The 13,445-nt window shown below is 32.7% G+C and overlaps 1 pseudogene across 1 annotated transcript; it reads right to left on the reverse strand.

The window, feature by feature from the left end:
- Positions 1-7,561: 7,561 nt before the first annotated feature.
- LOC105990539 lies at positions 7,562-7,940 on the reverse strand (annotated as a pseudogene). Its single transcript, XR_001175315.1, has one exon. The product of XR_001175315.1 is annotated as a ubiquitin-fold modifier 1 pseudogene (transcript).
- Positions 7,941-13,445: the final 5,505 nt, after the last annotated feature.

The following is a 13,445-nucleotide window of genomic DNA, read 5'->3' on the forward strand; positions in this document are numbered from 1 at the left end:
AAGAAACTGTTCATTTATAAAGAAAGTGATGTATCACATTAATAAGAATTGGTAAAGAACAGAAATATTTACTGCTTTACTTTCTGAATTATGAAATAGGTAGTTAATTGTAAAAAATTTCAGAATCAAGTTCTGTACTTATATACTAAAATAGGTATTACTAGAACTCTTTCTCTCTTAGACTTGTTTTCTGACTTTCTAAAACATAATTAGCAAAAATCATAGGGTAGTTCAATGTTTTCATCTTTGTCTCTGTCTCTCTATGCCTCTATCTCTCTTAAACACACACACACACACACACACACACACACACACGCCAGTGTCAAACTAAGTGAAACTCACTTAGAGCAAATCTATGATAGACTACATCAAATGAAAGATTTTTCAGCCCCACTCGAGAACAGCCGATAAGCAGAAATCCCTATAGACTTTATTAGCTGAATTCATGTCTGAATCTGGCTCTTTGGCTCTTTTCTCTCTCCATGGATCTTTTTCAATTGGGTATTTCATTTACATAATCAAAAATTCCTAGGGTTCAGTTATATACTGAGAAGAGCTCTGTGGGAATGGGCTGGAAGTGAAGAATTTCTAAACAGAGAATTAAATAAAAGTAAAGTACAAGTTTAGGCCTGCCTAAAATATGTCTACCCAAAATAGGAAAGAGTGGGTGTTCACACACACACACACACACACACACACACACACGTGCATGCACTCACATGCAAGACAATTTCTTCTATCATAGCATAAGCAAATTTCTTCCCATAATATTTTTTTAATTGCCCATAGGTTAAATCTCATTTCGTCTTACCTGTGTATATTTTCCATTTAAAGATATTAAGCTCATTTCCAACATGGTGTTCAGTGTGTATCACTGATGATGTAGTTCACACTTTGTCCCACGGTTTCTGTGTTTCCCCTTCTCTCCAAATCAGATAAACTTGTATACAAAACAAAGGGCATTAAAAAAAAAAAAAGGCTGGCAAAGTGGAAGCGGTCAGGACACGCTGGAAGAGAATGAGGGAGGGGGTGACAGTGTTCAAAAAGAAATCAACTACCGGGCCCCCGTGGCTCATGCCTGTAATCCTAGCTACTCAGGTGGCTGAGATCTGAGGATCACGGTTCAAAGTCAGCCCGTGCAGGAAACTCTGTGCTACTCTTATCTCCAATAAACCACTAGAAAACCAGAAATGGGGCTGTGGCTCAAGTGGTGGAGCACTCACCTTGAGCTGAAGAGCGCAAGGAAAGTTCCCAGGCCCAGAGTTAAAGCCCCAGGTCCGCCAAAAATAAAAATAAATAATAAAAGAAAAGAAATATACTCAATACCTGACTTATGTAACTTTAACCCCTCTCTATATCACTTTTATAATGAAACTGAAATAAAAAAAGATACTAAACTCCAAATCCCTCATAGAATCTATTAATCCACATTAAGTGAGCCACAAGTACTGAGACCATTTCAACTATTTCCCCTAGTTATTATATTCTTATAGTCTTTTATAAAATTAATTTTAGTGAAATAGTTTATTCACACAGAGTGAAGAGAAGTTTAGAATTTGTTGAACTTTTAATGTGAAAATGAATATTAATGTATCACAATCAATCATAATTTGTAAATTGTCACCTTTTTTCTATTTATTAGTTTAGAGAGTCAAGTGCCCCACTATGAATGTCTTAAGTGTCTCTACTAAAGAACAGGCAACAGTCAGTTAATAATTACTCCTAGGAATAAATAATACTGTATACTAAGCTAAATTTACTAAGGAATCAAATTACTGTTTTTTAACTTTCTATCCACATCCCTACTACTTTGTCAATGAATTCTACACCAGTATGGAGCAAAACCACAACAAAAATAATGTCAAGACCATATTCATTCCCTAGAATGCTCATGTGTACAGCATCTTCATTAGTCCCAATTGAGTCACAGGGCTGACAATGGCCCTGACTCAGCATAGCATATGGAATGTATTAGCATATATTTTATGTTGCCTTTAAAATGGTAGAAGACTTTACAATAATAAAGGAGATATAGCAATATTTTTATATTTCCATGTAAATAGACTGAATTAAAAAAATTCCATTAACCTTCAACTTTTCACTTTTTCAGCATGAAAGGACATTTGCACTGAGTTTTGAGTCATTTTGATTTAATGCCAGAGGAGCTGAGATTGATCTCAGGACATTCTGTGCCTTTATCTTAAGCAGCAGCAATGCTCTTTGAAAACCCCATAATATGGCTCAGATGTGAGTCCTAAGCATTATTCTATTAACCTTTAATGAAATCAATGAATCATAAACTTCTGAAATTATTGTCACAAAGAACTCAGTGTGTAACTAAAGCTATTAGAGATCATGCATTATTCTTGTTGGCAAAGAGAAATATAATTGTTTTGTATATCCCTAGCATCTGAATATTTAATAAACACAAAGGAAGACAGTTTATCTTTAAGCCATCTGGGTCTAATATGTGGCTGCAAATACTGATTTTTTTCTCCCACAGGGTTTTTTCTTTCAAAAATTTCAATATATTTTCCATTTAAGAATTGTGTTGATATACTTTGAAAAAGATTCTCTTTGCATCAACTTTACTTATGAAACAAAAAATAATCCACTCTTGGTCATACAACTTTTTGATAAGTAGACGATTAAAACAATGTTATTAACCAGTTAAGAAATGAGTAAAAATACAGTAATTTAGATTTCTTCTCTTTGGGGAAATATTTAATAGGGGATCAGTTTATGTAGACTCTCTTTTTTGTTGCCTTAATTGCTATATTTTTTTTCCTCTAAGATATAAACCATGCTCTATTCAATTCCAACTTTGTTTATATGTGTTTATAGTCATGTTCTTTTTCTTGTTTTGGGAGATTTTGGAGAATTATGTCCTGGATTCTTCCTCATATATATCCTCACATATATGTGTGTGTGTGTGTGTGTGTGTGTGTGTGTGTTGTGTGTATGTGTGTGTATATATGTGTGTGTGTATATATATATGTGTGTATATATATTATATATATACTTTTATATATATAATAGAGTACAAGAGGTCAAACACATTATTTGATATCTAAAGTTACTGTCCATTTTCCTAACACCATCAATGTGAAATAAATCATTGAATATTTAGTTCTTCCTTATCTTGTGGTATTTAGGAAAGCACGGATTGAATCAGATTGAGATCTTTGAAACATTTTTGTTTCTGATGCTTCCAAAAATTCTGTATTTTGTTAAATCGACCTAATTAGTGTCTTCAATGTAACAACCTATGAAAACATAATTTGCTCATTTGAGGACTTAGCATTCAACAAGACTCAAATTATTTCAATCTCTTTTAAATATTCTTTGCATTTGTATTTAGAGAATTTCTCATGATAGCTGTTATGGTAAATAATTTTCATTATATAAAATTAATACTAATAGTAAAATGAAATAAAGAGTAGACTTCAATGGAAGAAAAGAATTGAACAGAACAGAATAGAATAGAATAAAAGAATATTAATGGAAGAACATGAAGAAAAGAAGAATAAAGTTCCAAAATTTTGTCTTCTTCTAAGTCAGCATTATAATATCAGTCAGCAATCAGTCAGATAAACAACAGTCATTATAATGTGATGATTACATGCACCAGAGATATCAGATAAAAGGAAAAACTGTAATAAACAAAAAGAAAATTAGACCTGTTTTCTGAAAGTACTGAGATAGAAGATTTAAGTTTGATATGTTTTCAGTAGAATCTAAGAAACTAGGTCTATTAGTCTATAAAATATTTTTTCTCACTTTGCCAATACCCTCTTCTCTGGCCATTGTTTCATCATCATCATCATCATCATCATCTGGCCAGTGTTTCATCATCATCATCATCATCATCATCATCATCATCATCATCATCATCATCATCATATCACAGCAATCATTCTTTTAACATGCAATGACTAATTTTTACAACTAATTTTACAACAGTACAATCACTAAAATATTATTGTGTATTTATTTGCTTGCTTGTATTTAAACTCTGCAGTAAGTGAATACTCTAAAACTGAAGTTTCCTAAGTGTGTAGCTTCTTTCTCTATTTCTGGCATTTTGAAATTTATTTCAAACTATAGAGCATAAATTCTGACTAGTAAGTAAATTAAAATTAAAAGACATGTTCTTACTCAAATAGTAACTTTGCAGAACTACAATTCCCCTCCTCTTTGAAATTAAGTTTGATTTTTAAACATACTGTATTTTTTTCCAGTAATATTTAAATAATTACTTCTTAAATATCTATTTTTCTGAGCTATGCAAATATCAAATGCTAGTCATATTCTTAAAATCTATACACAAGAAAAAATCAATATAATAGTTTTTTTTGGGGGGGCAGTCCGGTCATGGGGCCTGAACTCTAGGCCTGGGCGTTGTCCCTCGGCTCTTCAGCTCAAGGCTAGCGTTCTACCACTTGAGCCACAGTGCTACTTCTGGCTTTTTTCTTTTTTGCTTATGTGGTGCTGAGGAATCGAACCCAGGGTCTCATGCATGCAAGGCAAACGCTCTACCACTGAGCCACCTTCCCAGCCCAATAATAGATTTTTTTAAAAATCTGTATGTATGTCTGTCTCCGATAATATCAATATTAGGAAATAATCTACTTGAAGCACAAACTTATAAAGCTAAATAACATGAAAGATTTATTTTCATTGCCTTTTAAGAATAGAGAAAATGTTTTAGCTTTACACATGCTTTTGAAATGTGTCTTGGAAACGATAGTGAATGAAAATACTTATAATGCTACTCATTAAGGTAAAAACTGAATTCAAAAATAATTAACCAGTCAATTATTTTAACCATTTTATTCAAATAAATATGAGCTAAAGCAAAATGGATATGTTTAATGTGTGCAACCTAAAAGTTGATAAATGTCCTATTTTTATGCTTATTACAAAAGTTTAACTGAACTTTGTAAAATATGAAATCAGCTCATTAAAGAACAATAATTTTTAAAAAGTGCAGAGGTAGCCAAACCACATTTTATTAAAGTTTCTCTTGACTTGAAAAATATGCAGCAAACTTACGAAGATTTTTAATTAAATGTGAACATTTCCTATTTCATTCAAGAAAATGCGCTGAACTCTCACTTGAATGGACTGGGATGAAACCAAGGTGAAAGAAATCTTTGACAGTCATGAGATACACTGATTTTTCTTGAGGCCTGGCTATTAAAATACAATCCAAAAAATAACAATAGCTTCAGTATAACATTGGGAATCTGCAGAAAACTTAATGATGGATTCTGTTTCATAGTTGTGTATTATTGCATGTAAATTCACAAATAATGTATGTTGGACAATAAACTAATAATTTCACCAATATTTAAATAAATATTCATAGAACATAGAATGCAAAATATGTACTATCTTCTTTCTAACAGAAAATTTACTAGGCAGAAGGGATAAAACAAAAGGCTATTACACACAGAATTTACTTATTATTTCTCTCATATGAATTATTTCCAAGCAGTATCTTGTCCACTTTCTTTGAAGCATATGTGAAAATTCATTCTGCACAAAATATGAAACCTGATTTATATGGCATGTCCATATGGAATGAGGTTTAAAAAACTGAGACTTTTGCTTCTTTAATTGTGTTTAGATTATTTTTGAGTTTGAGGACAATGTAGCCTGCATCGGGTATCTAATCTACGTGGACCCTTCTGTCGACCGTTGGCTTACTTTACAGATGACATTTCACTGTGTATCTTCCTGAAATATTTTACACTATTTTTTTAACGTTGAATTCTTTTTAAGCCAAAGAGAACAATGGTCACCATTCCTTTAATTATAGATAGCACTGTTTCCTGGACACAGAAAATGACTTGGATATCAAAAGATCTTCAGTACAAAGTTCAGCATTGCTGTCTGCTGCTTCCTGAAGATTTCGAGAGCTGATTTATGAGTTCCTAGAATAAAATAAAAATATGTCAAGACAACAAAATCCTGACAAGCACCTCAAATAAGTTTTGGATGACCTCACTGAACTAATACTTGTACCTACATAATAGAAAAGTTTGGGTTTTGCTTTGACTCTTTACACCGAAATTTCCAGTTTAAAATATAATTGTATAACAAGACACTAACATAACTCTTATTATTTTTGTTGAAATATTGCTAATGTAAAATAAATAATATTAATCATTCTGTATTTTAAATTAGGAAAACAATATTCCTGAAAGAGGTGTGAGAAATTATCATTATAATGGTATGAAGTAATAAGAGACATTTATTTTAACCCAATTTTTTTTTATGTGATACTTCATTTATTACTAACTCAATAAGTTTTTATTGAAAACCTACTACAGATGCAACCCTTTCCTCCAGAAAGCTCACCATTTAAAATATAGGTCAAGTACTCATTCTGAATCACTGGATATGCACAGGTACTGATACCCCTCGATAAAGCAAATAAAAGCTTTCATTAGCATATCATTCTAATAAAGTTATTTTGAAACTGATAGGTTGACAAGGTTCATGGTTTATTTTCTCTACTACTTAAAAGACTATCTAGTATTTTGCTATCTCAGTTTGCTCCAACATGTACTGCAGTTTTGTCAATTGGAAGTTGACAAAAAAACAAAACAAAACAAAACAAAGTTGCCTTTTTCTTATGACACTGTGAATTTTCTGTTCCTCTTCATTGTTGCTTCCCTTCTTGCCAAAGCCTGGACACCTTTCTTTCCCTGGCTTCTTATCCCCTTGGATGAGCACATCTTTAAAATGCTGGGTCTTCAGTAAGTGTAACTCACTATCATTTCCAATTAGGTCATACTATAAATTTCATAGCATTAATATAACAATACTCTCTAAGTGCCATACAAATACATTATCCTCAAAGGCATTAGTTTTCATCGTAAGTTATCAAAGGGTGCTGATAAAGAAATGCATAATCCAGCAAAGGATGCCCTTACATTCCCACTTTGACAAATACTAGATAAAGAAATGCATAACCCAGCAAAGGATGTCTTTACATTCCCACTTTGACAAATACTAGATTGGAGAAGTCATTGTTAAAACTATTCAGTACAGGTTTTCAATTTATGTACCCAATGCTTCAATCAAAATACTCAATTTTTGATTTGTTGATACTAAAAATTAATGACAGTCAATTAAATAAAAATTGCAACTGATGAAAGATTAACTATTATCTTCACAATAAATATATATAAAAATCAAACTATGTGTGCAAATCAGATGGTAGTAATCAATCATTGTCATCCAAATCCTTTTACTTTTTAAAACCAAGGACAAATAAATAGGTTAAGATTCATTGCATTTTAATTAATTTTAACCCAAGTGCTCTCATCCTCCAGTTGAAGCACAATTTTGGAGAAACCAGTTGCCCCAAATGAACTCCCTACTTGTGTTGTAAGGTCGCAATCAAATGACCTTCTGACCTTCTGGGGTGGTGGTAGCCTCCATCCATAAGCACTCCTCTTCACAGGAAGAGTACAAGCAACAAGAAAGAACCGAGTCGCCTTTCATTGCTTTTTGACTCATGTGTTTTCAGAGTATGTCCAATGCTTGATTTCAATTTTACAATAACAAAATATACCAGTATTTATTCTGAAAGGCAATTGAATGTTCCAAGTAGCAGCTATTAACAATTTCCAACACGATCCCTAGGAATAATTCGAAGTTCTGAGCCATGCTTTAGAAAAACATTTCCAGCAGTCTGTGCAGGATTTATTCCTATTCCATCATTTGTAATAATTGCACTTGTGGCTGCAAGAACTTTAAATTCTTCTGCTGCAAACTTTAAGACTGCTGTGAAAGGTGTACTTTCAGGAACACTGAGTACTTTGTACGGTAGCCGCGGGTCCGACGTCAACGTGACTTTAAACGAAACCTTCGACATGGTGGAACGGGCCTGGAGAGGCTCCCCGCGCCCAGTTCACCCGGCAGCCCACTTCCTCTGAAGCTTTTAACCCAATTTTTAAATTTAAGTAACATTGCTAGAAACCCAGTTCATAGCTGAGATTTTCTTCAAATCTTTTTTAGAAAAATACTAAATCACATAATAAGAAGAAAATATTCTAGAAACTACAAAGCGAATGAAATGACGTATTAGGATATCTTACACAACTAGAAATAGTGCTATGTGAATGCAAGCACGAGATAAATCAATTGACTAAGCAAAAGGAGTTATGAAAAGTGAAACATATAACCAATATGTAAATAAAACTCTAATATCAGTCTAGTTGGAGTCCCAGAACAAGTGTCAATAAAGAGAATTTGTTAGATGTACTAAAGAAGTAATATCTAAAAAGTTTTCAAATGATGATATATCTCATCAAAATACAAAAAAGTATAATTCAATCATAATCAAGTTAAAACAGAAAGAAAATCTTATTTTGGCATTGTACTATAACTATGAAAAACAAAAGTGATATGGAACACCAAACAAAAAGGTATGACCAAATAGAGAATCAATCGTTACAGTAACATTTTGGTTTCAACAGCAATTGTGGAGGTCAAAATATAATGAATGACATAAATAAAATGATGTAAACAACCATCTAATTGTGGCTCTAGAATGCTGTACAGATTGATATATTCCAATAACTTAAAAACAACTGAATGTAGAGAAGAAAACGGTGTTATGTCGTAAATCTAATTCTATCAAAATTATGAAGGTCATATAGTATCAATTATTTTGTAACTATAACTCTAAAAATAAGTTGAAACACTACTAAAAATATAAAGAATGTAATTTGGTGCAGGAGAAAAAAGTATGAAATTAAATGTTTCAACAACACATTTCCTACTTTCTAGCAAGCCATATCCTTAGTATGAGTGTAATAAACCAGAATGGTATGGTCTGGAAAGTAAGCTATTGAAGCTGTCTCTAAATTAGCTTTTAACAGAGAGCTACAGAACTGCTATTAGGCTAAGATAGGGCCAAGAACATGAACATTTTAGATGGTCTTTTTTAAAAAGCAATCAAAGAGAAAGTTCTCCACATGTCAATAACGGTGTTCTCAAATATATTGTTCTGCTCCAGCAATGAAAGCACAGTTGGAACCGCAACTGCAATTGGAGTCACCACCTGATTGAATTTACAATAATCCACTGACATTCTCTAAGATGAGACGACTGTCTTCCGATTCCGCACAGGCCTACTGGGCAGGCTAACTCTGGAGCCTTCCTTCCACAAATCCCTAATGGTAGCACAAAGCCCTGTAATCCTACCAGGAAAGTGATATTATTTTTGATTTATGTTTTTTCTGAACAGAAGCTGTCTTTAAAGCTTTCTGTTACACTTTCCTGTCAGGTCAAAACTAAGGAAAATAAAGAACTCAGGCAGAAAATTGAAGAGCTACCTACTCTCAGAGGGTGCAGCCCAAACCCCTCCTTTCCCTGTCCTTATCCTAACCCTGCATCTAGCCTTCATTTGATGGTTCAGGTTAATCAAAATACATTCTGCAATTAGTTTCCAATCATGTTTATAGGAAATGCATGTTTTGAAATTTTGGAAAGGGCAACAAGATGGGTTTTGAGGGCTCCTCATTTTACTATAAAGTTAAATGAACCAAAAACTATTTATCTCTGATCTCCACAAAGTCTTGGTGTGACTGCTATGCTAATATCCATTTGGGTCTTTAGAAGTGACATTAGTTTAAGGGCAGCATTGAACAATCTCCACTGATAATTTTCCCTTTCTCATTTTGTCAGAGAAAAGTAATACCGTAGAAACTGGATCCAGGCATGCTTTGAAATCCTGGGAGAAGATAGGATACTTTATTATAAATTGAAGGTCATTTTCCTCAATATGAAACAATCACTACTTTAGTCTAAAGATATTACTCTGTACTAACTTAGATCTGAAAGATGTTTTAAAAGTGGTGACTGTTTTGATGACCCAAATGAGACTTCTTTTCAAAGTAGACTTAGTGCTAACACAGAGCAGTAAAGATTCATGAAGACTAGCTTCCCAATTCACTGTGAGAGAAACCCAACCAATTAGCTGACTACAAAGTCTCAGTGAGGAAAAGGATTTCTTTTTTATTCTTTAATATGCTGTCATATAGTAATTAATCATGCCTACCTCATCTTTGATGATTAAATGACAAATGGCCCTTTCTACCTGACACACCAGAATCCCAATAAATGGCAGTAATTCATTTTATGAAATTGTTAATATCATAAAAGCTTTAAAGTTATCAGTAGGCCATATTTCCTTTTTAAATCTCACACAACTCAGAATTTGTGTTTAAATATGAACCAAAAAGGAAGACAACATTAGTTATTGAGAAACATACATTAATTTGAAACAAAAATGATATGACCTAAAGAGAAAATCTTTAAGAATCCTTTTTAAAGCAAATCTGTTTGCATATTTGAATTCTAATCCATGAAAAAGAAACAATAACAAAGTTAGATAACTTGTAATGATTCCTGGAAGTCTTAATATTAACTACAGAGAAGAAATTTTTCACTACATAAATAGGATTTTACAATTCACTTGGTTGTGCATTTTTTATAAAGAATTATCCTACACATATCTACATACACACACACACACAACTAGAAAATACAAATGCATATAGTATACAGGAAGTATCTGCTTTAGATTCAGTATCTTCACACAAGTACATGAACCTTTACCTACTTAAAGTATGGAATGAGAAATACAATTGTGTTGAAACATATGTGAATGTGTCTTTGTAGTATAATTTTCTACTGAAATTTTTTTCTAATATTATCTATATGAATTTATTTCAGCATTTTCTAACTATGTTTATTAAAATTAGTTATGTGAATAACTAAATCTCTGTAGCTTTTCAGATTCTTCTAATATAATAGCATACATTTTTTTCTGAAGGTAGGCTAATTATGCATATGTATACATGTGTACACATTGTAATTATACTTGTTTTTTGTGTATAATCTTAATTTGTTTAGTGTAAAACATTAAAAGCTATTACCACAAACAGTAACCACTTTCAATAGCAGACATTTGATAGTACAAAAGTGAACTTTTGTATGAAAATGCAATATTTATCAATATGGTATCAAAAGCAGATACAAATATTCAGATTTTAAGTGATATCTATAATATAATCCTACAACGTCTCCACTTTTGTAACTGAAGCATGAACCCTACTCAAAATCATCTTTTGATTCTAATTTACATGCTACAGTGAAGAAAGAAGCAAGGAAAAAAGAAAGTAAAATTTAAAGAAAGATAGAAGAAAGGAGGGTGAAAAGGTAGGAGAGGGATGGAGGAAGGAGGAAAGAGGATGGTAGAAAGGAAGGAGAAATAATGCAGTATTTTCCTGTGTCACAGAACTATATATCACTGAAGTAGGTTTCTCAGAAGAGATATAGAGTTATGTACAAATCCATTCCAAAATCTCTATCCCAGCTTTCTAAGAGGCAGAGATCCAAGCCAATGTGGTCAAAAAGTTAGTGAGTCATATCTCAACAAGCTGGATGTTACAGTGTATTTTTTATATCCCAACTGCAATGGTAGGCAAGGGTAGAAAGAAGTTGCTTTGGGGCCCCAAATTACGAAACCCATCTGAAAAAAAAAAAGCTAACTTCCATTATGGGCTGGGGTGTGTTTCAAGTGTTATAAGTAACACATATTGGTATGTAATACCTACATATTTCTGGTAACAAAAGTTATTTGTCAAAAATAGAATTCATATTTTTTTCTTCAAAACCATCTAATGTTCTTTTATTTTGTAGGTACTTTGGCTATCTAAAGCCACTAAAGCTTGCTCATGAAACACATGCTGATTGTGAATAGGTACCACAACCCTACAAGAAAAGACTGATAGATGGGGAGCCTTTAGAAAAATGAATTCTTGTTCCTCCGTCCTTCTGAAATACTGATCAGGCTGAGTGTATAAGAAGTCAAAGAGCACTGAGCTAATGGTTCACTAAATCCATACTTTCTGAACTCTGCCAAAGAAAATCAAATTGGCTTTGTGTGAAATAAATCTGAGATTTAAAAAAAATGAATCTGAGCTTTAAAAAAAGAAAAAAAAAGGTTTTTAAAATATTTGAGTCCTGATAGTTTATTTACTTTTTGATTTACAGTTTTGTCCTTAACTCAAAGGCCATAACCAGTTCCAACTACAAACATATAAATGTATTTCCATGTAAACTCAGCCATGTATCTACACAAAAATAAAATGTCAGCAACACACAAAAAATAGCATAAAACTGCAGAGTACAACACAGATTAAAATTATTAAATAACAAAGAATGGACTTTGAAATTGTTTCTAATAGAATAGAATACTGGTACAATTTTTAAATATATTTTATTGTAAAAATACTGTAGAGAGTGACTACAGTTACATGAGTAAGGTAATGAGTACATTTCCTATTGACCACTATTACCTCCTCCTTTGTTTTTCCCCTACCATCCCTTCCCTCCCCACCTTCTCAACTTCTCCCCCACCCTGCCAAAGTTGTAAAGTTAGTTTTCAACATAGTGTGTTGTACATCTCATTGTTACAATGGGTCAACCTGTATCTATATTTCAGCATTTTGTTATTTCCCTTCCCCTCACAAAATTAAAAAAGTATATATACAATGGAGTTCTATGCCTCCATCAGAAAGAGTGACACCATCCCATTTGATAGGAAATGGAAAGGCTTCGAAAAAAAATTGTATTAAGTGAAGTAAGCCGCCCAAAGAAACATAGGTGTTATAGTTTCCCTTATTTGCAATAACTAGTATAAGTCTAGGACAAGCACAAAAGGTCAAAAGCTATGTACATATAATGTTAAGTGAAATGAACCCCAAGATAGGGACACAGAGTTTCAGGTTTTTTTTTTCTTGCTTGCTATTGTTTTTAACCTATTTAAATTGTACGGTGTGATTTTTTTCTCTTGTATGTTCTTCCCCCCACATTATAACTCCTGTTTTCACTGTATTTGATGCTGGTATAAATTTCTATCTTTCCATTTTTCCTTTTATAACTTTAGAGTCTTGACTCCGATATCGCTTTACCTGGTCAGGTATACAACTTTTATTCATATAGCATCAAATTCTTTGTGGTCTTATTATCATTTGATTGCTGAAATTATCTTTTGAATAAAATTATTGAGTGAAGCAGTAATTGAAAGCACTATGTTCATGAAGGTGGTTTTCCCAGGTAAGGATTATCCACTGCACTCCAGATATGCCAAGCTCTGTGATTCTTCCAAATGTGGGAAACTCCATAATTTGTGGTAGTGGGTACTGCATTTGCACTTTTCTTTGGGGGGTGTAATAAAGCACCCTGCATAGATTTGAAATGCAGATATTTTCCTCTGCTGATGTAAAAAGATTCATAAGCATTCATTTTTTATATTGTCTTGTTGCCACCATGTTAGTGTGTTTTTCTTCCATCAATAATTTAAATCATTTTCTTTATCCCTTGAGTAGAGATCAGCCTCTGCAATGATGTTTACA

Source organism: Dipodomys ordii, unplaced genomic scaffold, assembly GCF_000151885.1.
Source record: "Dipodomys ordii isolate 6190 unplaced genomic scaffold, Dord_2.0 Scaffold65, whole genome shotgun sequence".
Classification (NCBI taxonomy): Eukaryota; Metazoa; Chordata; class Mammalia; order Rodentia; family Heteromyidae; genus Dipodomys; species Dipodomys ordii.